The sequence below is a fragment of the Arachis ipaensis genome, chromosome B04, assembly GCF_000816755.2.
Source record: "Arachis ipaensis cultivar K30076 chromosome B04, Araip1.1, whole genome shotgun sequence".
In the NCBI taxonomy this organism is placed as follows: domain Eukaryota; kingdom Viridiplantae; phylum Streptophyta; class Magnoliopsida; order Fabales; family Fabaceae; genus Arachis; species Arachis ipaensis.
In genome coordinates this window covers 22,105,180-22,117,492 of record NC_029788.2, presented here as the reverse complement: position 1 = coordinate 22,117,492, position 12,313 = coordinate 22,105,180, and the positions used below count along the sequence as shown (strand labels likewise).

Here is a 12,313-nt window from a genome sequence, read left to right as displayed (position 1 = left end):
CAGTTTATATGCCACAAAAACTCTAATTACCCAAAAATAAAAGGATTATATGTCACATATCTCGTTAAATACAGATAATTAAAATTTTGGAGAATATGTTTTCAAGCTGTTGTTCAAGTAAAGAGCTTTTCCAAGTTATACAAGAACGTATTTAGAAAGAGGGTCATACTTCCGTTCCACCCAAATTCGTAAAATAAAGAACGAAAACAATTCTTAAATTATAAATCCATACATGAATTAAAATAGAAAATGCAAGAAAATCAATCCATAAAAATAGACAGAGCTTCTAACCTTAACAGTGGAGGTTTAGTTGCTCATGGTAAAGAGAAAATAGGATTGTAAATTGGAATTGAATGGAATAATGTTGTCTTGAGATGGAATGAATAGTTAACTAATTCCAATCCCCTTTTATATCTAATCCTAATAAATTTAAAATCTATCTTCTAAAACTAAAATAATATCTTTTTCTATTTTTAAAATAATATTTAAATTTAAATCAGAATTAATTATGGCAATCATTAAGTCTTCAATTGATGGATGGGGACCACTTGATTCCTTCACTCTGCAGCGTTTTCTGTGAAGTCTGCATGTCGCGCATGTCACGCGTACGCGTCGGTCACGCGTACGCGTCAATGGCTTTTTTCGTGTGTCACGCGTACGCGTCAGGTACGCACACGCGTCGCTGAGCAACTTTGCTTTTCACGCGTACGCGTCAAGTACGTGCACGCGTCGCCATGAATAGCTCTAAATCATGCATACACGTCAGGCACGCGCACGCGTCGCTCCTCGCTAGTCAGCTCATTGGTTTTTTCTCTTTCTCTGTAGAAACTCCATCAAATTCATCCGAATGCTACCTAAAGTAAACGAAATTGCATAAGACTCAAAGTAGGATCCATAGTGGCTGAAAGATAATAAATTCTTGATAAAAATTAACAAATTAAATGCAAATTCACTAGGAAAAAATAGAAAAGATGCTCACGCTTCAAGCCCTGGGGAGCCCTTTGTTTGCCATACCTACTGCTTGTCGGTTGTTTCTTCCTTTTTTGTTTCTGTCCGAGTTGTTTTGGTAGTGACCCTTTGTTATTTTGCTTTGCTGTAGGTGTAGTTTGCTGTATGTCTTTCCGTAAGAATATTGTCGAGATGTCCACCAAAGTCCCTGCTGGTATGGCCGATTGGTTAGATTCGATAGTCCTAATGTGTGTTACTGTGGCCGACCCGGAGTACTGTGAGAGACTTAGGAGGTTTCATAGGGTGTGTATTTGTAGGAAGGACGAGAAGAATTACGAACTGTTATCACCCAACCCTGAGGAGAGGGTTTGTTTCCCTCCTTTAACTCGGGAAAAGCATCCTTTCTTCTATGCCTATGACTGCTTTTTTAGCCAGTTAGGTATTACCCTTCCTTTTACTGCCTTTGAAACCGAACTCCTATGGACCTGTAATATGGCCCCTTCACAGCTTCATCTGAACTCTTGGGCTTTCATGAAGATTTTTCAGTTGTTGTGCCAAGAACTCGGTGTCTAACCTTCAATATCCCTTTTTCTTTACCTTTTCGTGTTGACCAAACCTGGGGTGGCCAAGAAGAAGGCTTCTTGGATTTCCTTCCGAGCTACCCAGGGAAAGAAAGTATTTTCGATGTTTGACGAATCCTTTTGGGACTTTAAGAACTACTATTTTAAAGTCCGAGTTGTTGAGAATGCTCGCCATTTCTTTCTAGATGAGAATGATGAACCTACTTTTCCTTTATGGTGGCAAAAAGAACCTGTAGCTCCTAAGTACCTTTGGGAAAATTTATATGAGGTAGAACAGGCTTTTATAGGTGTTTTAGAGGAACATTGGGGGGAGCCTCCTTATCTGGATACAAAGAGATTTCTAGGAGATCCTTCCCTCGTCCGTGCCGAACTAGATAGTGTCCGACTTCTTATTTCATGGAAAAATGCTTTTTGTTGTTTGTAATCTTTGTCCTTTTTTGACTGTGTAATTATTTTCTCGGCTTCTTTTCCAAACATGGTTAAATCTTCGGACTCCATGAAGTCTTTTCGGAAGGCCAAGAAGGCGGTGGCTGCCCAGAACTTGTCACAGAAGATTTTTGGAGAGGGGTCTTCTCCACAGTTGCCTCCAAAGAAACCAACGGCTAAGTCTCAGGGACCAAGGAAGATTATCCCAACCTCTAGAGTTCGAACAGTTTCTTCTGATCCGCCTGTTGAGACTTCTGGTGCTGCCTCCTCCCCTACTTTGGCTGGTCTTCCTCCCAAGCAGCAAAAGGTTGTTGGAACTTATAATTTGAACGACAAAGAATTCGACGGTGTGGCCTTTGCTTTAGAGCTTATTGCTCCCTATGGCAAGGTTCTCTATGATGATGTGTCGATCCTTCATCACCTTGATTTTATTGCCAACAATAGTGTTCGGATGGCCAATATGAGTGCTGTTTTGTCCCGAGTTATCAAGCAGTCTCCTGTTCATGCTACTAGAGCTTTTATGGAGGAGGACAAGGCTAAATTTACCAAGGTAAAGGATCTGAAGGATGAGCTGGATGCCAAGGTTGCCAAACTGGAGCTTGACGTAGAAAAGGAGAAGGCTCGGGTTACTATTGCTGAGACGTCTGCCAACCTGGCCGCGGAGATGGCCAAGAAGTCCAAAGAGAGCTATTCTCGCACTTATGGAGAGCTGTTGCAGACTAGGGAGAGACTTCAGTCTGCCTAGGCCGATTATGCCGAGCTTCAGGGCCATATGGTGAGCAGTATGACTGAGATGTATGAGAACCTGAAGGCTCAGGTCTGGATTCCTGCTCCTGAGCTCGACCTCTCCTTATTCAGCCTGGATAATGTGGTGGAGGATGGCAAGATTGTGCCTGTCCTAGATGATGATGATGAGGGTCCTCCCCTTGCACCGCCGGCTAAGGCTTCCACAACTTCCACTGATGCAGCTTCTTCTGCCGAGGTGATTCCTCCGGGGCCTAGACCTTATCTAGAGATATTGAATGGCTCGGATGGAGTTGTTAATGCCACCCCAATCTCGACCATGCCTCCTTCTCCTCAGGATGTAGCTGCTGATGCAACTTCGGATCCATTGTGATTTCTTATTACATCTTTGTTTTGAGTATAGTCCGATCTGTGGACTTTGTTGAACTTTGTTGGTTTTTGTAAGTTTTTTTGTGGATGATCTTTGAAATTTAGTTGCTTCCTAACAACTTTATCTAAAACACCTTAAACAATTGGGTTGCCGTTTAGGCAGCCTTTGAGTCTTTAATGCTTTAATTTGAATGGCGCATTAACTTTGCTTGTGTCGATATGCTTTATATTTGGAGGTTATTTTTCAACCTTTTGTTTGGAGGAGGTCGCTCCTCAGATTTTACGCAGGTGCTTTGGGTTTCCTTGGTTTGACACCCCTTGGGGTGGGGTTTCCTTGGTTTCCCTTGCGGTGGCTACCTCCTTTCTTTGGTCAGCTATATTGTCTTGGCAACTTGGTCGTCTGGGCTTCCTAGTCGAATTCCAAACAATCTTCTTAGTTTGTTTGAACGACCTTCTTAGACTTGTTTTGGGATTATCCTTTTTGAGTAGTATCTCTTTTCAGGAGCTTTGTACCCCTTTAGCTAGGTTCTTCGGCCCTGGGTAGTAAAGACCTTTTTTACTTTTACTTATTCTCCTTTTTCGAGGTTGTATTTGTCTCTTTGGGTCACCCCCTATTCCGAGGGTTACCTGAAACTATAGGTTGATCTCGGACGAGATCATTAGTGTTGGTCGGCACTGCTGTGTCCGACCTGGTGGAGTTGGAGATGCTGCTGATCCTTTATCACTGGAAGGTGGTGGTACCTGCAAGAGACTCTGACGCTTAAGTTAGCATGTGCTTTAGGCAGGTTTTTTGTAGAATCAGAGTATGAGTTATACCTGGGTGCTCCAGTGTATTTATAGTAGTGTGGGATGTCCCTTAAGATAAGTTAGTTATCTTTATCTTTATCTTTTTAGGGAAACCGCCTTTTCTTTCTAGGCTTTGCTGCCTTCAGAATCAGCTGTGTTCCTTCATTTGGACCAGCTTGGGCCTCTATGGCGATTTGGCCGAACTCTTTTAAGGAGAAGTCGGGGGCGACCCAACCTAAGGAGGTCGTTCGCTCTTGTCTTCAGTTAGCCCAGGTCGCACAGCTCGATCCAGGGTATGAACAGTGCCCCTGCTTGAGCTCGATCTTTACCCTTAAGGTCGTGTCTTTTAGGCTTCGACCCTTTTAAGGAAGTCGTGCTCGAGCATTTTGCTTTTTGTCGATCTCTCGTTTAACTCCTGTTGGGACTCCTTGAATGCGAAGCGTTTTTCCTTCTTTAATTGCAGTGCACGTTACGCTTTCTTGGGAACGTGTGAGGGGTAAAAGCTCATTAATTCCCCTTCGCCGTTTCCTCCTTTTCCTTTTTTGCCTTTCATTTTGAATTTTGAGGAATCATTTTTAGTTTCTCTTTTTCTTCGCTCTTTGCTGGTTTATTTGCTAAGGTGCTCCGTTCGTCTGTTTCCTACGCTCTTTACGTCCTCTGTCTTCGCGTCCCCAGGCTTCTGGTGCACAAAATTGTGATTACACTTTTCACAACTTCGCACAACTAACCAGCAAGTGCACTGGGTCGTCCAAGTAATACCTTACGTGAGTAAGGATCGATCCCACGGAGATTGTCAGCTTGAAGCAAGCTATGGTTATTTTGTAAATCTTAGTCAGGAGATTAATGATAAGAGCGATTGTATTTATGAAAAATAAAAAATATGAAATAAATAGTACTTGTGATTCAGTAACGAGAAACAGGCTGAGGTTCCGGAGATGCTATGTCGTCTGAATCTCTGCTTTCCTACTGTCTTCTTCTCCAAACACGCATGGCTTCCTTCAATGGCAAACTTTATGATCCTCTCGGATGACAAATACCAATTACGATCTCTGCATGGCTAATCAACTGTCGGATTTCTCGTCTTGGATGAAAAATACCATGTACAGCTACCGCACGGCTAATCATCTGTCGGTTCCCACTAGCGTCGGAATAGGACCCTTGTCCTTTTGCACACTGTCACTGTGCCCAACATTCGCAGGTTTGAAGCTCGTCACAGTCATCCCTTCCCGGATCCTACTCGGAATACCACAGACAAGGTTTAGACTTTCCGGATCCTAGGAATGCTGCCAATTGGTTCTAGCCTATACCACGAAGGTTCTAACCTCCGGACTCGGTCCGTGGATTAGAACCCCAAAAGATACGCACTCAAGCTGTCGCCCAATGACTACGTTGAGCTCAGATAGAACGGAAGTGGCTATCAGACACGCGTTCATAGAATTGAGAATAATGATGAGTGTCACGGATCATATCATTCTCTAGATTGAAGTACGAGTGATTATCTTAGAATAGAATCAAGCGTGATTGAATAGAAAACAGTAGTAATTGTATTAATCCATTGAAATACAGCAGAGCTCCTCACCCCCACCTATGGGGTTTAGAGAGTCATGCCATAGAAGATACAATATGAAGTGTAAAAATGTCATAAGGTACGAAATGAATCTCTAAAAGTAGTTTTTATACTAGACTAGTAACTTAGGTTTACAGAAAATGAGTAACTATGTGCAGATAGTGCAGAAATCCACTTCCAGGACCCACTTGGTGCATGTCTGGGCTGAGCTTTCAAGCTTTCACGTGCATATGCCCAAAGTTGGAGTTAAACGCCACCCTGGGTGCCAGAATTGGCGTTTAACGCCAAGAATTATGCCAGTTCTGGCGTTTTACGCCAGAAAGTTTTAGGCTAGCTTTTAATGCCAGTTTGGGCCATCAAATCTCGGACAAAGTATAAACTATTATATATTGATAGAAAGCCCTAGATGTCTACTTTCCAAAGAAATTAAGATCGCGCCAATTGGATTTCTGCAACTCCAGAAAATCCACTTCGAGTGCAAGAGGGTCAGAATCCAACAGCATCTGCAGTCCTTTTTCAGCCTTTGAATCAGATTTTTGCTCAAGTCCCTCAATTTCAGCCAGAAAATACCTGAAATTACAGAAAAACAGACAAACTCATAGTAAAGTCCAGAAATTTGATTTTTGAATAAAACTAAGAAAAATATAATAAAAAGTAAATAAAATATACTAAAAATTATGTAAAAACAATGCCAAAAAGGGTATAAATTATCCGCTCATCACAACACCAAACTTAAATTGTTGCTTGTCCCCAAGCAACTAAAAACAAAATAGGATAAAAAGAAGAGAAAGTACAATAAATTTCAAATATCAGTGAAGCTCAGTTCCAATTAGATGAGCAGGACTAGTATCTTTTTGCTTCTGAAAAGTTTTGGCATCTCACTTTATCCTTTGAAGTTCAGAATGATTGGCATCCATAGGAACTCAGAATTCAGATAGTGTTATTGATTCTCCTATTTCAGTATGTTGATTCTTGAACACATCTAATTTATGAGTCTTGGCTGTGATCCTAAGCAATTTGTTTTCTAGTATTACCACCGGATACATAAATGCCACAGACACATAACTGGGTGAACCTTTTCAGATTGTGACTCAGCTTTGCTAGAGTCCCCAGTTAGAGGTGCCCAGAGCCCTTAAGCACACTCTTTTGCTTTGGACCACGACTTTAACCACTCAGTCTCAAACTTTTCACTTGGACCTTCATGCCACAAGCCCATGGTTAGGGACAGCTTGATTTAGCCGCTTAGGCCAGGATTTTATTCCTTTGGGCCCTCCTATCCATTAATGCTCAAAGCCTTGGATCCTTTTTACCCTTGCCTTTTAGTTTAAAGGGTTACTGGCTTTTTCTGCTTGCTTTTTCTTTTTCTTTCTTTTTCTAAATTTTTTTAGCAAGCTTTTCACTGCTTTTTCTTACTTCAAGAATCAATTTTATGATTTTTCAGATTATCAATAACATTTCTCCTTTTTCATTATTCTTTCAAGAGCCAACAATTTTTAACATTCATAGACAACAATTTCAAAAATATGCACTGTTCAAGCATTCATTAAGAAAACAAAAAGTATTGTCACCACATCAAAATAATTAGACTAGTTTCAAGATAAATTTCGAAACTATGCACTTCTTGTTCTTTTGCAAATAAAAACATTTTTCATTTAAGAAAGGTGAGGGATTCATGGAATCATTCATAGCTTTAAGATATAGACTCTAAAATTTATTGATCATGGAATAAAAATAAGACATAAAATAAACATAAAAGCAGAAAAATAATAATAAAAGGAAGGAAATTAAAGACATAAAAATAAATGACTCTAATACTAATGCTTATGTGATTCTTAAAATAGGTTTCTAATAATAAACGTTATCACAGAGTTAGGACTCAACAACCTTGATTTTGAGGGGTAGGTGCTCCTTCAATCTGTGGGACGTCCAACTCTTCAAGAGACAGCTTCTCATGCCCTTGTCTCTCTTGTTCTATGAGCATTTTGCAGAGCATGCTGTTTTAATTCTGCTGTTCTTCTTTGAGTTGGTTCACAGTTTCTTGCAGCTTGGTGACAGATGCTTCTAAGCGGCCCAATAATCAAATTGAGGAATTTCTGGGAGGAGCTCATACGCCCCCTCTTGATGAGGTTATCTTGAATTTGAGGTCCATCCATCACTTTTTTGGTGATTGGGCTTTCAATTGTGATGTGTTCATCCACACCCACCTGTACCCCGCATTTTTGCATAACAGACTAATCAAGCTTGGGTAGGCCAACTTGGCCTCAGTGGATTCCTTGTTTGCAAACATGTAGATTTCAACAGGGATCAGCTGATGAATCTCTACCTCCTTCCCTAGCATAATACAGTGAATCATCACTGCCCTCTTGACAGTGACTTCAGATCGGTTACTAGTTGGGAGAATAGAACGTCCTATGAAATCCAGCCACCCTCTAGCAACTGGTTTGAGGTCTCCTCTCTTTAACTGGTTTGGGAAACCTTTTGAATTGGTAATCCACTTGGTTCCAGGGATGCATATATCCTCTAGAACTTGATTTATCCTTTTATCCTTGGCCATTCTACTGTTAAAGGATTCTGGATCATCTTGTAGTTGAGGAAGTTTAAGAACCTCTCTCACTTTGTCAAAGTGGAAGTAAATAACCTTCCCTCTGACCATAGTCCGAAAGGTGTAGAAAGCAGTTCCCTCTAATCGTTGCTTTTCTGTCATCCACAGATTTGCATAGAATTCCTGGACCATGTTTCTTCCAACATGTATCTCAGGATTAGCCAGGACTTCCCAGCCTCTGTTTTGAATCTGCTCTTGGATCTCCGGGTATTCATCTTCTTTCAGATTGAACCTAACTTCCGGGATCACTGATCTTCTGCAAACAATTTTGAAATAATGGTCTGCATGTTCTTTGGTGCAGAAGTTCTCATGCATCCAACGTGGCTTTGGATTTCTTTCTTTCTTCTCTCTTGAAGCATTTTGTCTTCCTTTGGGTGCCATGAGATTGGTTTGTTTTAACTCAGGGATCACGAAAATCACACCAAACTTAGAGATTTGCTTGTCCTCAAGCAAAATAAAAAGAAAGAAGATGAATAGATGGAGAAAAGGATTCGAATAAGGGAGGAGAGGTGATGGCCGAATGTATAAATAAAGGGGAGGGAGGGAATGGGGTCAAAATTTTAGAAAAAGATATGCTTTGAAAGATATGATTGATAAAAGATAAACATGATATGAAAAAGAGAAGATTGTTTTCAAAATTAAGAGATATGAAAAAGATTTAAGGAAGTTAGATCTGAATTTTTGTTTATCCATTTATGAAATAAAAGATTATATGAATGAGTTAAAAAGATTTGAAAAGAAATTGGAAATATGAGTGAGTTTTTGAAAAGGAATTGAAAAGAATTGAAAAAGAATTAAAAAGGATTTATTAGATTATAAACTTTTGTGAATGGAAATTAAAGAATGAATGTTTGTAATGTTTGGATGCAGAAAATTTTGATTTAAAACATGAAAATTCGAAAAAAAATTGAATTGGGAATGAAATTACCTCTTCCCTAGCTGTGCTGGCGTTAAACGCCCAGAATGATAGCCATTCTGGTGTTTAAGGACCATCTGGTGGCCATTGTGGGCGTTTAATGCCCAGCCAGATACCCTGGCTGGCGTTAAACGCCAGAAATCCCTCCTTACTGGGCATTTTTCTGAATGCCCAGAGTGCTGCCAATTCTGGCGTTAAACGCCCAGAATGCTGCCCATTCAGGCGTTTAACACCCAGAATGATATCTTTACTGGCGTTTTGATGCCAGTGAGCTCTTTTACTCTGTGATTCTTCTGCTTTATGTTCTGAACCTTCATATCCTTGACTTGTTCACTGAAAAAGCATCAATAAACATGGACAACAAAATTAAATGGACTTATATAATTGTTATAAACATCTAATTTGATTTGATAATGGCTGGGTTGCCTCCCAGAAAGCGCTTCTTTATTGTCTTTAGCTGGACTTTACTGAGCTTTTTAATTTAGTCTCAGTTTTGAGCATTCTTGTTCAATATTCCCTTCAAGATAATGTTTGATTCTCTATCCATTAACAATAAATTTTTTGTCAGAATCAACATCTTGAAGCTCAACATATCCATATGGTGACACACTTGTAATCACATATGGTCCCCTCCACCGGGATTTCAATTTCCCAGGGAACAATCTGAGCCTAGATTTAAACAGCAGGACTTTCTGTCATGACTCAAAGACTCTAGATGACAGCCTTTTGTCTTGCCATCTTTTTGCTTTCTCTTTATAGATTTTAGCATTTTCGAAAGCATTGAGTCTAAACTCCTCTAGCTCATTGATGAGCGGATATTTTATATGCTTTTTGGGGTTAATTTCATATAGTTTTGAGTATGTTCTAGTTAGTTTTTAGTCTATTTTCATTAGTTTTTAGGAAAAATTCATATTTCTGGACTTTACTATGAGTTGTGTGTTTTTCTATAGTTTCAGGTATTTTTCTGGCTGAAATTGAAGGAGCTGAGCAAAAATCTGATTCAGGCTGAAAAAGGACTGCTGATGCTGTTGGATTCTAACCTCCCTGCACTCAAGTGGATTTTCTGGAGCTACAAAACTCGAAATTGCATGCTTCTAATTGCGTTGGAAAGTAGACATCCAGGGATTTCTAGCAATATATAATAGTCCATACTTTGCACGAGGATATACGACGTAAACTGGCGTTCAACGCCAGTTCTCTGCCCAATTCTGGCGTCCAGCGCCAGAAAAGGATCAAAAGCTGGAGTTGAACGCCCAAACTGGCACAAAAACTGGTGTTCAACTCCACAAATGGCCTCTGCACGTGAATTGCTTAAATCTCAGCCCCAGTACACACCAAGTGGGCCCCAGAAGTAGATCTCTGCATCATCCATCATAGTTTACTCATTTTTTGTAAACCTAGGCTACTAGTTTAGTATTTAAACAACTTTTAGAGACTTATTTTGCATATCTTATGACATTTTAGATCTGAATTTTGTACTCTTTGACGGCATGAGTCTCTAAACTCCATTGTTGGGGGTGAGGAGCTCTGCTGTGTCTCGATGAATTAATGCAAGTATTTCTGTTTTCTATTCAAACACGCTTGTTCCTATCTAAGATGTTCATTCGTGCTTAACTGTGATGAAGGTGATGATCCGTGACACTCATCACCATTCTCAACCCATGAACGTATGCCTGACAACCACCTCCGTTCTATATCAGATTGAATGAGTATCTCTTAGATCTCTTAATCAGAATCTTCGTGGTACAAGCTAGAATTGATGTAACCATAGATTGCTTCAAACCAACAATCTCCGTGGGATTCGACCCTTACTCACGTGAGGTATTACTTGGACGACCCAGTGCACTTGCTGGTCAGTGGTACGAGTTGTGAAAAGTGTGATTCACAATTTGTGCACCAAGTTTTTGGCGCCGCTACCGGGGATTGTTCGTGTTTGGACAACTAACGGTTTATTTTGTTGCTTAGATTAGGAAAAATTTTTCTTTTTTGGTTTAGAGTCTTTTATTATTTATCCCTTGTTAAAACACTTTAAATTTATAGCTCAATTAGTTAGAACGTGGTGTTTATGTTCATGGTAATTGGCTGTCATATTTTTAAAATCTTTTTCAAAAATATTTTTTTCTATTAAATCCTGTGCCAAACTTTAAGTTTGGTGTTTTTTTGTTGATTTTTCAAAAAAAAAATTTTTTCGAAAATTTATTTTGGTTTTCTAAAAAATTTTAAGTTTGGTGTTCTTCCTTTGTGTTCTTGTGTTCTTGTGAGTCTTCAAAGTGTTCTTGAGTTTTCCTTGTGTCTTGATCTTAAAATTTTTAAGTTTGGTGTTCCTTGGTGTTTTCCTGGCGTTCAACGCCAGAAATGGGCAAGGATCTGGCGTTGAACGCCCAAACTGGGCAAGATCTGGCGCTGAACGCCCAAAATGGGTACAATTCTGGCGTTCAGACGCCAGGAACAGACAAGGAGTTGGCTTCTAACGTCACTCCAGTTTCTAACTCTAGCACTCAATTGCCAGTGAGGGATCAGACACACACAAATGCTGATAACAACCCCTCTAAAAAGGCTTCTTCAACCACTTCTGTAGGCAATAAACCTGCAGCAACTACGGTTGAGGAATATAAAGCCAAGATACCTTATCCTCAAAAACTCCGGAAAGAGGAACAGGATAAGCAATTTGCTCGCTTTGCAGATTATCTCAGGACTCTTGAAATAAAGATTCCATTTGCAGAAGCACTCGAGCAAATACCTTCTTATGCTAAGTTCATGAAAGAGATCTTGAGTCATAAAAAGGATTGGAGAGAAACAGAAAGAGTTCTCCTCACTGAAGAATGCAGTGCAGTCATTCTGAAGAGCTTTCCAGAAAAGCTTAAAGACCCTGGGAGTTTTCTGATACCATGCATATTAGAAGGTAATTGCACCAAGACAGCTTTATGCGATCTTGGGGCAAGCATCAACTTAATACCTGCATCCAATATCAGAAAGCTTGGCTTAACTGACGAAGTTAAACCGACCCGGATATGTCTCCAACTTGCTGATGGCTCCACTAAATACCCATCAGGCGTGATTGAAGACATGATTGTCAGGGTTGGGCCATTCACCTTTCCCACTGACTTTGTTGTGTTGGAATGGAGGAGCACAAGAGTGCTACTCTCATTCTAGGAAGACCCTTCCTAGCAACTGGACGATCCCTCATTGACGTCCAACAGGGGGAAATAACCCTGAGAGTCAATGATGATGAGTTCAAGTTGAACGCTGTCAAAGCTATGCAGCATCCAGACACATCAACAGACTGCATGAAAGTTGATCTTATCGACTCTTTGGTAGAAGAGATTAACATGGCTGAGAGTCTCGAATCAGAGTTGGAACATATCTTTAAAGAT

The 12,313-nt window shown here is 40.2% G+C and overlaps 1 long non-coding RNA gene across 1 annotated transcript in view; it reads right to left on the bottom strand.

Annotated features, from left to right (window-relative positions):
* The window catches only part of LOC110270571, a 24,250-nt gene continuing 12,755 nt past the window's right edge, over positions 819-12,313 (bottom strand). The window contains exon 3 of the long non-coding RNA XR_002360209.1: positions 819-989. This is a non-coding gene — a long non-coding RNA (uncharacterized LOC110270571). The remainder of the gene's footprint in view (positions 990-12,313) is intronic.